Source organism: Neovison vison, chromosome 5, assembly GCF_020171115.1.
Source record: "Neovison vison isolate M4711 chromosome 5, ASM_NN_V1, whole genome shotgun sequence".
NCBI classification, from domain to species: Eukaryota; Metazoa; Chordata; class Mammalia; order Carnivora; family Mustelidae; genus Neogale; species Neogale vison.
Window position 1 is genome coordinate 152,217,215 of NC_058095.1, and position 15,004 is coordinate 152,232,218.

The 15,004-nt window shown below is 44.2% G+C and overlaps 1 pseudogene; it reads right to left on the minus strand.

Annotated features, from left to right (window-relative positions):
- Positions 1–13,392: 13,392 nt before the first annotated feature.
- LOC122907968 lies at positions 13,393–13,512 on the minus strand (annotated as a pseudogene).
- Between the last annotated feature and the right edge of the window lie 1,492 nt (positions 13,513–15,004).

Here is a 15,004-nt window from a genome sequence, read left to right on the forward strand (position 1 = left end):
TGAAGAGAACTTACCTACAAGGCTTGTCTTGGGGGGACAGCAAGACAAAAGCAACCCCACACCCACCAGGCAAATCTTTTTTTTTTTTTTTTAAGATTTTATTTATTTGAAAGAGAGCAAGCATGAGGAGGGAAGGTCAGAGGGAGAAGCAGACTCCCTGCTAGGCATGGAGCCTGATGCGGGACTGGATCCCAGGACTCCAGGACTATGACCTGAGCTAAAAGCAGTCGTTCAACCAACTGAGCCACCCAGGCACATACACACCCCCCCCACCAGGCAAATCTTAACTAGCTTCACTCACATAGAACAAACAAGTTCTCTCAACACCACATCATTACATCAGGGCTACGTCCTCGGGGCAGCCTCTGGCAGATTTTCAGTGTTCAAAAAGCAAGTGGAAAAAAGCAAGCAGAGCCCACGTTCCAAGGACAAAGAAGTGGGTGAGCAGACTCCGACTGCTGGGGCGCAGCTCAGGTCTTTTCAATGACGTACCCCAACACTCCCTACCCAAGATAAATGAAAACATGTGTCTCAAAACTTAAAATACAAAACCAAAAACTTAAATACAAATATCCTAAGCAGCACTATTCATAAAATCCAAAAAATACATGTTGGGGTGGGGGGGGAGTGAGAACCAAATGCCCATCAACTCACCAACCGAGGAGCGGATAAATAAAATGTGATCTTACACACAATGGAATATTATTTAAGGAAGGACACGGATGCATGCTGTAACACAGAAATTATAACATTATATTAGATTAATTATATGTTATGTTAACATATAACAATTATAACATTGAAAATCTTACGCTGAGTGAGTGGAGTCCGTCATTGACTACTGAGGAGAGATAGTGAGCATCTAGAGGGAGACTCCGTCTCCTCCTACTTGGTGATTTATTCCCAAACCTCAGAGACATAATGCGAATTTGTGCTTTTACAAACTATAAATTACTAGATGGTCCTTGGGATCCCTCTCAAATACCCAAAGCGTCGTGTAAAATCTGGAGTAGGTAGACGCGCTAATAATACAATACTAAAATGGCCCAGCTGGGCGGCACCTGGGCGGGTCAGACGGTGAAGCGTCTGCCTTCTGCTCAGGTCATGATCTCCAGCGTCCTGGGATCAAGCCCCACATAGGGCTCCTGGCTCAGCAGGGAGTCTGCTTCTCCCCCCTCCTATGCCTCTCCCCTTGCTCATGCTCTTTCTGTATCTTTCTATTTCAAATGCACAAATAAAATCTTTTTTTTTTTTTTTAATTTGTCAGAGAGAGAGGGGGAGAGAGCGAGCACAGGCAGACAGAGAGGCAGGCAGAGGCAGAGGGAGAAGCAGGCTCCCCTCCGAGCAAGGAGCCCGATGTAGGACTCGATCCCAGGACGCTGGGATCATGACCTGAGCCGAAGGCAGCTGCTTAACCAACTGAGCCACCCAGGCGTCCCAAAATCTTTTAAATAAAAAGTAAAATGGCCCAGCTGAGAAAGAGCTGCTCTTGAAACATTTTTCTCCCAAGAAATATGGGACAACCGGCATCCGCCCTTTAAACATACCCCAGTGGGCATACACAGCAGGGCACAACTGCTCCATGGGTCCCCCTTCTAGTAAGTTGCCACCTCCATATCCTCAGGGGTGGACACCCCAAATCAAATTTAGCCAGTCATAACACGCTATGGTCATGGCCAAAGGGATGGGCCCAGAGACAAGTTCATGGCCCAAACCAGTCAACCGGCTTTTTCTCTTGAGATTTTTTTCCCCTCCTGGAGCTAGAAAGAGAAAACCTCACTTTCCTTTTCTGATCAGGGAGTTAGAAAGATACGACCCGTAACTACTGGTAGCCATGTCTCCCACATACGTGGAGAGGCCTGAAAGAATAAAGCAGGTATCCATGGGAAGGTCACACAGTCAACAATTATTTAGTAAACACCGACTGTGTGCCAAAAAGTGGTGTTCCAGGAAGTAGGGATACCTAAGAGAAAGATGAGTTTAAAAAAAAAGAAGAAGAAGAAGAAGAAGAAAGAAAGTAAGAAGAGTAATATGAAGGATAGTTTTGGTACTGTCGCATCTTTGGGGTTCCTGAAGCTGATAGGATCCTTAGTGCCGTAACAAGAGCTATCACTCTCCACCATAGTCTCTGTCACATCTCCAGGTCAAAGACAGCTTTTTCTGCTTAAAGATCTTTTTCTGGCTACAGTTGCACATTGGGCCCACTTGTAAGGCAAACCAGGACCCTGTAATCGACCCCCAAATGATGGGGACCAGGTAGATGAATGCTCCAGCCTCCTTGTCTGACAGCTGAAATATTGTGTCCCCTTGCTGTCTAGCAGGATGGAGCCCAGCTGTAAGCCCGGGTGTGCCTGCTTAGACACCCCTGGCTGGCCTCCTCCTTTCTCTGTCTCACTTCTCCATTCCCTACCAATGTTTTTCTGGGATCACCTCCAAAATAAACTACACCCACTCAAGTCTTCACCTCAGGTGTGCTACGGTGAGAACCCAAACGAAGACACCGTAACTCCTGGGTTGTCCAACAGAACAGCACTCTTCCCACGAGGATTCTGAAGACTTAAAATGCACGTCATCCAAATGGAAATGTGTTGTACGTGTAAAAAAAATAAACACTTTCAAAGACAATACAAACAAATATTTACCGTCTCCTTTACGACTTCTTACATTTGTTACATACTGAAATGATAATGATATAGTTTTGAATGTAAGTGTTGTCCAGAACCGACAACCAAGAAAAAATTCTTGAGGTGTCTTTGGTGCAAAAAGGTGATTTTATGAAAGCACGGGCCCAGGACCCAGGGCAGAAAGAGCTGCACTGGAGGGACACCTGGGTAGTTCAGTCAGTTCAGCCTCTGCCTTCAGGTTGGGTCATGATCCCAGGGTCCTGGGCAGCAGGAAGCCTGCTTCTCCCTCTCCTGTTCCCCTTGTTTGTTCTCTCAGACACACACCAGCTCACGCTCTCTCTCTGTCAAATAGATAAATAAAATCTTCCCCCAAAATAGAGAGTTGCTCTTGGAGCAATTAATTTTGTACTATGGGTTTGAAGGAAGTAGACCCTCAGGATGCTGGCGGCCTTGCTATTATCAAGCTAAGTTTGGTTTTCCCTCTAGCGAGTCATTAACAGTACGGCAGCTGGAAGTGTCCTGGAAGAATAGCACCCATACCCCCACCCAGGAGTGAGGAGGCGGGAGAGTCGGGGTGTCAGCTTGTGTGTTGTCTGCCGCTGGCCTTCCGCTTCCTCATCAGTAGTATTTTGGACACACTGATTTAAAAATATCTTGCTAATACTGGTTTCAATTTCTCTCGTTCTTTTTACTTTTTTTTTTTAAGATTTTATTTATTTGAGAGAGAGAGCGCGCACAGTAAAAGTGAAGAGCACAGCGGGGGTGGGGCAGAGGGAGAAGCAGACTCCCCGCTGAGCAAGGAGCCCAGTGCAATGTGGGATCCATCCCAGGACTCTGGGATCATGACCTGAGCCAAAGGCAGACGCTTGACTGCTGAGCCACCCAGGCGCCCCTCCTCTTTACCTTTTTAAAGTGACAACTATAACACTTAAAATCTCAGATGTGGCTCACTGTGTATTTCTGCGGACAGCGCTGCTGTCACCAACGGATAGGCTCTACCACCACTCACTGCTGTCCTACTTAGAAAGCAAATGAATAAGATCGGTGCTGTTTTACAAATGACCTTGAAAGTGCTCTACTTTGTAAAAAGAAGGCATCCTTAGGTTTCAGAACTTTTTAAAAAAATTTTATGTATTGGGGCGCCTGGGTGGCTCAGTAGGTTAAAGCCTCTGCCTTCGGCTCAGGTCATGATCCCAGGGTCCTGGGATCGAGCCCCACCTCTGGCTCTCTGCTCAGTGGAGAGCCTGCTTCCTCCTCTCTCTCTGCCTGCCTCTCTGCCTACTTCTGATCTCTATCTGTCAAATAAATGAATAAAATCTTTTTTAAAAAAATTATTTATTTGACAGAGAGAGTGAAAGAGAACACAAGTGAGGAGTGGGGAGGGAAAAGGAGACTCCCCTCCAAGCAGAGAGCCGGATGCGGGACTCGAGCCCAGGACCCTGGGATCATGACCTGAGCCGAAGCCAGACCCTTAACCCACTGAGCTACCCAGGCACCCAGAACTTTCTTAAGAGTAATGAAATACTTGGGGCACGTGGATGGTTCACCCCTGCTCCCCCCATCCCTGCTCAGCGAAGAGTCTGCTTCTCCCTCTGCCCCCCCACACTTATGTTCTCTTTCACTTCCTCTCTCTTCCCTTCAAATAAATAAATAAAATCTTAAAAAATAATATAAATATAAATATATCCATGTATCTGCTCTCACCTATCAAACCACCACAGATTTTTAAAAAGGAAATACCCCATTTGGTGGCACTTCAGTGGCTTAGTTGGTTTAATGTTGGACTCTTGGTTTCAGCTGGGAGTCATGATCTCAGGGTCCTGAGATCTAGCCCCACCTAGGCTCCGTGTTCGGAGTGGTCTGCTTGAGATTCTCGTTCCCTCTGCCTCTGCCCTCCCCCCTAAAAAAAAAAATCTTTAAAATCAGTCAATCATCTATCATCAATCAATCATGAATCACTTTAAATGAGTGCAAACCTACTGTACATCAGATACCCTTCAAAGTACTGAGGGTCAAGTGTAGAAGATAAGACAGTAAACAGTAAGGTAGCAAGTAAGTTAATGAATGAGCAAGATAATTTCAGGTTTGATGAAGACTAGGAAGGAAAATCAGCAGCGAACGAGAGTGATTGGAGATGGCCGGCGAGCTGATTTACATTGGGCAGTTAGGAACACTGCTCAAAGGACAGACTTGAGCTGAAACATGAAAGCCAAGGAACCAGGCTTGTGTAAATCTGAGAGCAAAATACCAAAAATCCGAAATTAAAATTAAAAATCTACGTCATTACATGGTATAACGTAGGGAGAGAAAGCAGCTTTAGACAAAGACGAGAGAGAGAACTCTTCTCCGATCCTTAAGAGAAGGGAGGACACACAGCAAACCACCCCTCCCAAGAATGGGGAGGCGGACAGGCCTGGGTACCCAGGCTCCTCTGGCCGGAAGGGGCAGGGAAGGGACCTGAACAGTAGCTGATTAACTGCTGGAGGCTCAGCGTGAGCAAGCCTGAAAGTTAAAAAGTCCAGGGGAGGGGCGCCTGGGTGGCTCAGTGAGTTAAGCCTCTGCCTTCGGCTCAGGTCATGATCCCAGGGGCCTGGGATCGAGTCCTGCATCGGGCTCTCTGCTCAGCAAGGGAGCCTGCTTCTCCTCATCTCTCTCTCTCTGCCTACTTGTGATCTCTCTCTCTGTCAAGTAAATAAATAAAATCTTTAAAAAAAAAAAAAGAAAAAGTCCTGGGGACCCAGTCATGGAGGGAACCCCACAATATTGTGAGATTTCCTTCATTTGACCAGGTCCCTACAGTTCACAGCAGAGAGAAATCCCCTCGGGCTTCCCGCCGGGGTGAAGGGGAAAGGAACCATTTTTCAGAATGCTCAAATCTTAACAAGGCCTTGCCTCTAGAAGAAACAAAGGTAAGAATTACACCCAGCTTCTCAGAAACCACGCAAAGAGAGTGGAGTGCCAATGTTAAGTGCTGAGAGAGACAAAGCACCAACCTCTGTGCCCTGTGAAATGGTCTTTTAGGAGCAAAGGTGAAATAAAGACATTCTCAGACAAACAAAAAGGGAAGCATTTTGTTGCTGGTAGACCTGCCTTGCAAAAACAAAACAAACAAAAAATAATGTTAAAGGACATTCTCTCGAGAGAAGGAAAATCATGGAGGTCAGAAACTCAGATCTACATAAAGGAAGAGCCTGGAAGGAGTAAGTGAAGGGGCAGTTATGCAAGGGACAGATAACTGGTATATCGCAAGCTCTGCACAGAGGGCCACAGTGGAAGCAGATCTTACAAGAGGCGCGTCTGAAGAGCAGTGGTAAAAGCAACAGAGAAGTGGCCAGGGATCCTCGCAGACAGGATGTTGCCCTCTGCTCCCCGTTTTTCCGCTTTCACTTCTCGCCCATGGTAATCACATGCTACACCTCATTGATGGACTTGGGATCAGCCATGTCTTTGACTTGAATATTGATTCATTTTCACAGCACTTGTTGACTCAACTATAGATTCTGTATTCCTATCAGCTGACTATGCCTGAGCCCTGGTGAGTGAGATGATTTTTTCTTTTTCTTTTTTGTTTCCTACTTCCTAAAGTGGATTTCACTACATTCTTCCTGGTAATGGTTATTTTACCACTGACCACAGTCAGCAAGAAGGAGGAAACAAGATTAAACTTGCAGCTGGGGATAAGAAGCCAGTGAAAAGGGACAGCTGGCCTTTAGCCCAAGGCTGGTAGCTTTGCTAAGAAAGCCTGGTATGCCACCTTTTCAGATAAGCTGGTTTGTAAGGACACATGTAACCTACATCAGGTGTCTCAGCCAAGTTCAGAATCAAACCATGTGGTACGGTTTGCTGGTACCCAGGAAGAGATGCTGCTCTCTAAACTGAGACCAAATTCTAGCCCAGAAGTTACTACCTGTTTCACCAACTGGGGTGTACGTGTGCAATTTTTCATTCTTCAACAGCCAGACTGCTTAAGTCTTCACTTGTCAACCGAAACAGCAAGACTGGCTCCTTCTAGCCTCTATCTGCGTGTGCTATGGGACCTCTAACTTTACTCTGCTACCCTCAAAGCATTTTTTATTTCTTGTTTCTTTTTAAAGATTGATTGATTGATTGATTTGAGAGACAGAGAGCACACACATGAGCAGGAAAGGGAGAAGGAAAGAATCTCAAGCAGACTCCCTGTGGAGTGCAGAATTCAGTGCAGGGCTTGAGCTCATGACCTTGAGACCATGACCTGCGCCGAAACCAAGAGTAGGATGCTCAACCGACTGAGCTTCTCAGGCGCCCCCTAAAACCACCTTTCTTATTTGAAATTTATACTTTGGTCCAGTGACCGAATGTCAAACATTGCCATCCATCCCTGCCTACCAACTTGCTCAGTTGCTATAAAACAATCATTTCTGCACTATAAATGAAAACACTTGTTTGCAGATCGATTTGAGTGTTTTATTATATTTTCCTGCAATGTTTAAAATAAGTAAATGGCAGATGGAGAAAATTAATATGCTAACATTAACTAGCAATAAAGCAATTAAGGCAAAGACAGAGAAATCATGAAGTGGGCCAAGGGTGGTGCCTCTTCGGTCTGCTTTGGATACATATTGGAAGTGCGCTGGTGGAGCATATGTTTCATTCTCAAGGGTGAGAATTTTTTTTAAATCTTAGAAATACTTATCGCATCTTTATTCGTAATTGCCCAAAGTTGAAAGCAACCAAGATGTCCTTCAGTAAGCGAACGGAGAAACAAACTGTGGTACCTCCAGCCAATAGAATATGATTTAACACTGAAAAGAAGTGAGCTAGCGAGCCATGAAATGACATGGAGGAAGCTTAAATGCACGTAAGTGAAAGATGCCAGTTTGCAAAGGCTCCGGACTGCATGGGTCTCACTGTATGACATTCTCAGGGAGGTAAAATTATGGAGACAGTAAAAGTATCAGTGGTTGGCAGAGCGTGTACGTTGGGGGGGAGGGGCGTGAATAGGCGGGGCACAGGGAAAAGGCTCCGTACAACACCATAGTGGTGGAGACGTCATTACACAGTCGTTGAAGCCCGTACAATGCACAACACCAAGAGTGAACCCTAAAGTCAACTAGAGACTTTGAGTGACCGTGCTGTGTCAGTGTGCGTTCCTCCTGTGACTAATGCACCACTCTAGGACAGGATGCGGGTTGGGGGAGCTCTGTATGTGTAAGGGGGGCCGTATAGGAAATCTCTGTACCTGCCCCTCAAAAAAAGAAAGAAAAAGAAAAAAGTCTATGAAATACTGGTAAAATATTAGTGAATATTAGTTCACTAATTATTAGTGAATAAATTTAGAAAAATTATTAGTGAATAAAAGGTCAAGTGTAATAATAGAACAGGAAATGGAGAGATGTTTTTTTTCCCCAGGTTCTTGGGATCCAGCCCCATGTCGGGCTCCCTTGCTCAGCGGGGAGTCTGCTTCTCCCTCTTCTCCGTTTGTGCTCTCTCGCTATCTCTGTCTCTCTCTCTTAAATAAAGTTATAGATTGATATTCCATATTAATAAAATATTCAATGATCCCCTAGAGAAATTCACAGGCTTATACATCATCTGATAGAGATACAACTTTCTTTGACGCAAGTAGAAATTAGAAAGCCAGACATAGTGTTTGTCCTGTCAATTTTTGAAAAATCATTTATGAAACAACGCCAAAGTTATCATCATCATCTTCTTTACAACCCTTGCCAATTACATCACGGGATCCATTTTTTTCTCCATTAAAAAAATTTTTTCGGTTTTTTAAAGGTGGCTTTAGTTAAACTAAGAGACATAGAATTTGGAGAAATACATTTATAAGATTAATTTGCATTGTCTATTATTAATGTTCAATCATTCTGGATATTCAGATCTACTGTAGGACATTCAGGGATATAAAAAAGCTGAAGTACTTTCTATACATGAAGAAATTTTGGAATTCCTTTTTTGTTTCCTGAGGGGAGACTTCCCTTCCTCGTCTTTGGTTGCCCTTTCAGTTGCACTCTGGGAGAAGCTGTACGTATAAAAGTAGCAAGTTGCATCTAAATGAAGTTCTAGGGACACCAGGGTGGCTCAGTAGGTTAAGCGTCTGCCTTCAGCTCAGGTCCTGATCCCAGAGTCCTGGGATCGAGCCCCGCCCACATCAGGCTCCCCAGTCAGGGGAGAACCTGCTTCTCGCTTTCCCCCTGCCTGCTGCTCCCCCTGCTTGTGCTCTCTCTCTCTCCCTCTGTGTCAAACAAATAAATAAAATCTTTAATTTAATAAAATGATGAGGAATGCATGGGTTCCTATTTGTAATGCACTTAAAATAATGCCTCAAACATAGTAAAAAACATATAAGTTTTTTATGTAACTTGGAATAAAATAAATATATAAATAATATATTTGTTATATGGGAGGAAAATGAAACTGTTATCTGTAGAGTCACACTTTCGGGTTAAAGCTTTTACTATAATCTGAGCAACAAAAATGAAGTGCATTATGTTTCAATATTAAAACAAAAAATGTTGGGGCGTCTGGGTGGCTCAGTGGGTTAAGCCTCTGCCTTTGGCTCAGGTCATGATCTCAGGGTCCTGGGATCGAGCCCCGCATCGGGCTCTTTGCTTAGCCGGGAGCCTGCTTCCCTCTCTCTGCCTGCCTCTCTGCCTACTTGTGATCTATTTCTCTCTCTCAGTCTCTCTCTCTCTCTGTCAAATAAATAAATAAATAAATAAATCTTTAAAAACAAAAAATGTTAATTTTAATGGGCATTATTCTAAAATACATTGTTGATGCCCTTCTAAAGGTGTGTGAGACAGAATGACAAAGGTTATTTTTTATTCTTATTTTTTTAAAGATTTATTTATTTATTTTAGAGAGCAGGGGGAGGGGCAGAGGGAGAGGGAGAGCCAGTCCCCAAGCAGACTCCACACAGGAGCCTGACTGCGATCTCAGTCTCACGACCCTGAGATCATGACTAGAGCTGAAACCAAGAGTCTGTCACTTAAGCGATGGAGTCACCCAGGCGCCCCAACAAATGCTCTTATTTGGAATCATTAGAAGCATGCATTATTATGCCATTTGGTACAGTACTATTAAGGCCTAATGAAACACAGGTGTAGGGTTTTATGGGTTTACTTACACATATTTAATAAAAGCCATTTAACTCTTTAAAGTTGCATTCCTGTTTTTCTCATATTTTTATTTCTTCTCCCTTTGCTAATAATATTTCACTTCTCACTATTTTTAAGGTAAGATTTACTAGGCTTTAAGTAAGGATCTGAGGATCTCTGCTAGGAATAATTATCAGCTCGGGCAGATAATTTTGGCAATTTAGATGCTTCTTGGTCTCAGTTGTCTTCTTTGTGACTGAAATTGTCTGAAGAAGGACGCCTGGGTGGCTCAGTTGAAGGTCCAACTCTTGATTTTGGCTCAAGTCATTATCTCAGCCCTGCGGGCTCTGGGCTCAGAAGAGAGTCTGTTCCTCTCCCTTTGCTTCTCCCCCTGCCCCCCTGCACACGTGTTCTCTTTCTTTCTCAAATAAATAAATAAAACTTTTTTAAAAAGAAAGAAAGAAATTGCCTGAGGAATGACAGCTGGAAAAGTGAATGTCATTGTAATGTGCTTTGGTTTCCTAATAGCTTCATGAATGTTCCCAAACAATTTGTGAAAGTTTCCTATTCTTTAAATACAAACAATTTCAAGAATACTAAAAAATCCACAACATTTTACTCTAAAAAATGTACATATATCCCAAGCGGATTAGATAAAATGATGACATTTGCCTAGATTTACTTAAGAATGTTTGTTAAAGAAATAAGATGGGAACAACCCAAAAAACTAATGGAGGGAAGGCAAAGACTGAGCTGTGAGGCCCTCCGACATTTCCAGGCAGAGAACCCACCCAAGGAGACTGAAGGGGACAAAGATGTGGTCACGAACATGAGGACTGTGTTTCTAGAAGGAAAGGCTGGAACGCATGCTTTTGAGATGCTAGTAAGTTGAGGACAGAGGAGTAATGATGAGATTGGGCAAGGTGGGGCTTTTTGGAAAATTAAAGCAGCACTTCAAAGAGAAGGAGACAGAAACCCCACACAAATGTGTTGAGAGAATGGCATGTGAAGGTGTGGAGACCGTGATTATACACAACTCCTTTGAGAAACTCTGCTGTGAGGAGGAACAGAAAAGGAATAATTACAGGCGTGGAGTCCTTGAGAACATATTCATCGGCAATGTGGACAATAAGATGATGTCGTAGATGCTGTCCGCACCTGCCCAGCAGCCCTGGGCCTGTCCCAGTTCGCAGGACCCTGACTTCCTGCAGCCATGGCCTAGGACTTTCTCTGTCACCCGAGTCAGCTCTGCCCAAGCAGGAGGCAAGCCAGGAGTCCCAGGGAATTAACATCTCCCTCTGCCGCCTTCTCCAGAAGCCTCCAATCCATGCACTGACAAGAGCTGGTGTACAATGTTAGCCTTAAAAACAAAACTGTGAGTTCTCTCACCAGCGAAGATGAGTTTATTTGGGACTAGCAGAAAAGTTGCAATCCAGCACAAGCAAGCTACAGCAAAGCCACAGGCAAGTCCCCAAAACAAAGGAGAAGACAGTCTTTTTTTTTTTTTTTTTTTTGTGATACAGAGAGAGAGATCACAGGTAGGCAAAGCAGCAAGCAGAGGGATAGGGGGAAGCAGACTCCCTGCTGAGTGAGAACCTAATGCGGGGCTTGATTTAGGACCCTGAGATCATGACACGAGCCCAAGGCAGAGGTGGCAGAGCCACCCAGGTGCCCCAGGAGACAGTCTTTTAAAGAGGAAAACAGGAGGCTGAGAAGGCCTGATACAAAGGAAAAGTCCATGAGGATGCCTGGGGGGCTCAGTGGGTTAAGGGGCCGCCTTCCGCTTAGGCCATCATCCCCAAGTCCGGGTATGGAGCCCGCAGCTGGGCTCCTTACTCAGCGAAGAGCCTGCTTCTCCCTCTGCCTGCAGCTCTCGCTGCTTGTGCTCACTCTCTCCCTCTCTGAAACAAATACATTTAAAAAAAAAAAAAAAAAGGAAAACCCATTAGTGTGAATTGGGAGTTCCATACAGGGGCTTCTGATTGGCTGTGCTGCGACTGCGTCCCATTGGCTCGGCTGTTGTCAGGGGAGGAGGAAAGCCTTCCTTCCTCCTGCAGCAGGAGCAAAGGTGGTCTCTCCCTGTTGGGTCTCTCCCTGTTGGGTCGGCCATTGACAAGGAGCGAGAGGGCAAGGGCACTCCAGGCGACAGCCTCCCAACTCCATTCTAAACAAGATTTCCTTTGATTAATTTTCACATTTCTCCCTTTTAATCAAAATCTTTCCTTGAAAGACTCTTTAGTGAATAGTCAAGTTCTTTATATTTAGTGGTTTTGTCCCTTAGTGACTAAAAAGACCTTTCCTGGTTTTCCTATCTTACGGCAGGAGGAAAGTGCAGAGGTGCTGTAAATTACTTAAGGCCATGTTTGAGTAACCAGGAGGGTGAGGAAAGAGAAAAATCTTAGGAACTTTCCATCTAAAAATCTGTATCTTCTCAAGACCGTAAGTGTTGGGGATCACCTCAGTGTTGAGTCAACATCACCTTCAAGAGCACATTGCCTTTCTTTTCTTTCTTTTTTTTTTTTAATTTATTTATTGGACAGAGATCACAAGTAGGCAGAGAGACGGGCAGAGAGCACGGGAAGCAGGCTCCCCGCTTTGCAGAGAGCCCAACGTGGGGCTCAATCCCAGGACCCAGAGATCATGACCCAAGCAGAAGGCAGCGGCTTAACCCACTGAACCACCCAGGCACCCCACATTGCTTTACTTCTTTAAAACAAGTTTGACAGGCAATAAAATACAAAACTTAAATTATGATACATAAAAACAGAAGATGTAGCATAATTCCAAATTGGGTAATGGTTCTAAACTAGGTTCTAAACTAAGTCTGAAAGTGGCCAACTGAAATATGTATTGGCACTTACTCTGACACGGGAGAAAGGTTCTCCTTGCGAAGGCAAACCATAGTCACGTATCTGTCCTGGAAGTCTCTGTGTAAAGCAGGTGTGAAAGCAAAATAGCGAGTATTGCAAGCACACACTGAAGGAGATAACCAAGTCCTTCTAGGAAGGAACAGTGCAGGTACAAATATAAAGCAGAGGTTGATGAATATTTTGCAGAGGGCAGAATGTCTTAAAATTCCAAAGACGTCTTAAAACACCATTGCTATCTCAAAATGAGTGTTTGGAACGAAATATGTTATTGCTAATAAGCTAGTAGGGTTGCAAATTCAGAGACCATGCATTTGGATAAGAATTCAAAGTCAGTTACTAGTTGGGATGAGGGGCGCCTGGGTGGCTCAGTCGGTTGAGCGTCCAACTCTTGATTTTGGCTCAGGCTTCATCTCATGGGATGTGAGATTGAGTTCTGAGTTGGGCTCTGCACTCAGCGTGGCATTTGCCTAAGATTGCCCCTTTCCCTGCTCCCCTCCCCTGCTGCTTGCACACACACTCTCTCTCTCTCTAAAAATAAGTGAATAAAATATTTTTAAAAAACAGTTCAGGGTGCCTGATTGGCTCAGTTGGTTAAGCAGCTGCCTTCAGCTCAGCTCAGGTGTTGATCCCGGGGTCCTGGGACCAAGCCGTGCATGGGGCTCCCTGCTCAGTGGGGAGTCTGCTTCTCCCTCTCCCCTCTGCTCATGTTCTCTCTCTCACTATCTCTCTCTCTCAAATAAACAAACAAAACATTTTTTTAAAAAATAGTTCAGATGAAAGAAGACTTTTGTGAATTCTGGACCTTCTTACCTTCAGAAAAAGCAATGAAAAATTAATTTGTCTTAGGATCATGAGGAGGCTGTTTCCAATTAGTAATAATCGCGCCTCGGATAAACCTCATTGGCTACAATACTGCCACTGCACAAAGCTAAGAGGAGGCTGTTTCCAAAAGGCCATAATCAAAAGATTTTCCCCTTTCACAAGGGCTTGGGAAATGCAGACAGAGGCATTGTCTTCCCACGAGAGAAAGAGAGAAACAACAGCAAGAAAAAAGTATACAGTCCTGGTCTGAACATCTTGGGGAAGGGTCTTGTCAGATGTCATCTGCTTCAGTTCTGGTAAATCTTTGCTTTCAGGACACCAGAAGGCGTGCGGGTTCAGTCAGGATTAGGTGCTTTCTTTAGAGGTGTTTTGTGATTTCAAGAGTCTCTACCCTGGAGTTCGGCAGCATAAGGGTTGGTTACCAGTTCCTGAAAAAGGACCCTTCCAGTGAGGTTGACGAGTTTCTCTGGAGGTATTTCTTCTAACAGTTGCAAGGTACAATGCTTAAGGTCATCTGTCTCCCAGGTGTGCACTGTGAAGACTGCTCTCCCAAGGTATAGCTACATTTAATAGAAGCAATTAGACCTTTACACTATTGAAATATATCTCCTTTATCAACTTAAGTCAAAAGAAGCAGGGGCCAAGTATACTGGACATTCCATGGCTATCTCAGTGGATGAGAGTTTATGCGTTCCCAAGGGGTAGGTCTGAGATCTAGAAGGACCAATGACAACGGTTTAGGCCAACATATTTGACAGTCTACAAACTTTGCCCGTTTAATGGGGCCATTAGTGTGTTTGATTAACCCTGAGGATTGAGGACGATATGCACATTGAAGGTGGTGTAAAACCAGCCAAACAGCACAAACTTGGTGAAGCATGTGACCAATGAAATGGGCTCTCTGATCACTATGAAGTTTGAGAGGGATTCTTCGAGTAGGGATAATGTTTTCTAACAGAAGTGGCATTGAGTCTCTGTAAGAGAAAGCTTTGGTCCAGTGAGAAAACATACAAACAATGGACTAAGACAAATTTATCCATGAAAGGGGGAAGTTGTATGAAATCCAAACTGTTTATATGGACACTTTCCCGTGGATTATACTTTGGGCAGGTGGGACAAGAAAGGTCGGCACTTTTCGTGACCTTATTAATATTTTCCCACCAACATTGGTTCATGGATGCCAATAGACCAATAGTTTAATGCATGTACAGTGTTAATTAGTGCTGATTTTGGAATTTCTGGTGGGAACAGATTGTTATTTGATCCAACCAGAGTTTCCTTTTTAGAGACCAACAGTTATCAGATTTCCAATATTGCTTTTCCCACCCTGGGGCCAATTGTTGGATATCTCACCAACTTTTCCAAAACTATCATTTGGGAGAACATCCTCCAGACCAGGACAGAGGTCTGGCTATTGATTTCCTTGAGGGCAGAGCTCTGGGCAGAAATATCAGTGAAATGGTTTCCTTTGGCCTCCAGGATGTTGAGTCTGGAATGCCCAGGGCCCTTAATAACAGCCAGAGCAGCCAGCAAAAGTGTGGCATCTGACATAAATTGTGGACATAGGAACCATTTTTTTAAAAAGATTTTATTTATTTGA